Here is a 2,271-nt window from a genome sequence, read left to right on the forward strand (position 1 = left end):
TGTGTGTGTGTGTGTGTGTGTGTGTGTATGTATGTATACATACATACATATGTAGGTATATATACACATATATACATACATACATAATATGTGTGTGTGTGTATATACCTAGTGTCCTCAGAGGCCAGAAAAGGGCACAGGATCCCCTGGACCTGGAGTTAGAGATGGTTGTGACCCATCATGTGAATGCTTGGTACCAAGACTGGGTCCTCTGAAAGAGCAACAAGGGCTCATAGCCACTGAGCCATCGTCCAGCTTCTCTCAATGCTGGCAGATGACTTAACAGCAACCAGTGTACCGCACTGTTACAATATTAAAATCACTCCCACCGTGTCAGTTCTGTTTGCTACCAGCACTATCAGGATGTAGGTGACCATGAAAGTCAGACAGTTGAAGTATATGGTAAAATTCGGTAACGTTGAGTATATTCACAGATACTCAAATATCATCTCAATTTTCTTTTAGTATTTTCACGTTCCAAATATGTCCTAAATGTCTTAGTGATTGCGCTTGCATGCTGAGACTTAAGAACCAAGTGCACTTAACTGCTGTCGAGATGTTTGTGTGAACAGTTTGTGTGGAGAGACTCACGCAGTCTGCACTCTAGCTGCCTTTGTGTCTGGCTCCGGTTCCTGGACACAATCCTTCCCTTGTTCAGCCTAAGTTCTAACACCTGTAAGTACTTCATCTCTTCCCACTGCTGACTAGTGTCCTGGTATATGGATAAGCTGTACATTTTATTTATATGCTCACCAACTGATGGACCTCTGGCTTGTCCCCACTTTGAATTTTGATCGCAGATACTGCTCTGACAGTGCAGGCCAGAGTTCTGCACAAAACTGCTTCATTTCCTGTGCCTGGCTTCTGACCTGGGACACTGCTGAGTCACGTGATAGCCATGTCCTTGCTGTCTGAGGCTCCCAGCATCAGCATGTCCTCTCCAGTGGCCACAGTCTGACCTCCAGTCCTGAGTGGGGCGCTTAACTTCTCCACTTTCTTGCCAACACCTGCTCCATCTTTTAATAGGGTGTCTGTTTTGAGACAGGGTCTCACTCTGTAGCCCTGGCTTTCCTCAGAGTTGCAGAAATCCACCTGCCTCTGCCTCGGGGGGGGGGGCTGGGATTAAAGGTGTGAGCCCCCACATGTGGCTTTTTCCAAAGTTTAACTTAACCAAGTTTCCATGAAGCACTGGGTAGGTCATGGGAGTTCCCATTTGGGTTCCATTAATGGAGCACAAGGGTCTCCTGAGCCTATGGGCCATTAGTGTAGCTCCTTCAGAGAAAGGTCTACTAGATTGTTTCTATAGTTTTAAATTGGATTAGCTTTTCACTGGTATTTGTAGAGGCCCTCTTTATATCGTGGATATGAATTCTTCTAACCAGCTTACCCTTGCACTCCATAACAGTCTCTGAAGTGCACTGGCATTTTATGTTCATGGAGTCAGCTCAACTGTTTGTGCCTTAAAGTCCTAACACAAAGCTTTGCCTGATCCGGTCATGATGGTGTGTGCCTGGGTCTTTTTCTCAGAATTTGTATGTCTCATTTCATACTTCATAATATTGCATTTTGAGTGATTTTATTTGTGCTGTTTGGTGGTCACTCATACTCGGTTTTTTCACATGTGAATAACTAGTTGCCTGTGAATCATTTCCTGTTAAAAAAAAAATTAGTCTTAAGAATTATTTTTGCGCTGGGCATGGTGGCGCACACCTTTAATCCCAGCACTTGGGAGGTAGATGCAAGTGGATTTCTGAGTTCGAGGCCAGCCTGGTCTATAGAGTGAGTTCCAGGACAGCCAGGGCTGCACAGAGAAACCCTGTCGTGAAAAACCTATATATATATATATATATATATATATATATATATATATATATTTGCAGAATTGGTTGAGACTCAGCTGATCATAAGCGTAAAAGTTTGCTTTGGGAGGGCCTATAAGCCCGGGCCAGTCAAATCCGTTTTTTAAGTGAGAAGGCTTTCCCAGTAGGGGGTTGCTTAGTGCCAGTTGTCTGCTGTGCCAAGTTGCTATAGTAAAAGTGTTAACTTCATCCTGGTGTTGACCTTCTCTTTCTTGAAGGAACATTAGAAGAATAGTAGACTCTCCAGCTGGATTCCTGTTACCCTCCCTGCTGACATCAGCAAAGGGAAACTAAAGGCAACTCTTTTGCCTTGAGGGAATAACAATTTGAACAGGAACGTAAGAACCCCAAGGCCCTCACCAGAGAGAGAGAGAGCGAGAGAGAACGAGAGAGACACAGAGAGAGAGACAGA

At 44.3% G+C, this 2,271-nt stretch overlaps 1 protein-coding gene across 1 annotated transcript in view; it reads left to right on the plus strand.

Annotated features, from left to right (window-relative positions):
• LOC110305029 (ankyrin repeat domain-containing protein 26-like) overlaps nt 1-2,271 on the plus strand; it is a 123,451-nt gene that overhangs the window by 115,797 nt on the left and 5,383 nt on the right. The gene's annotated exons all lie outside the window — the stretch shown is intronic.

This window comes from Mus caroli, chromosome 11, assembly GCF_900094665.2.
Source record: "Mus caroli chromosome 11, CAROLI_EIJ_v1.1, whole genome shotgun sequence".
In the NCBI taxonomy this organism is placed as follows: domain Eukaryota; kingdom Metazoa; phylum Chordata; class Mammalia; order Rodentia; family Muridae; genus Mus; species Mus caroli.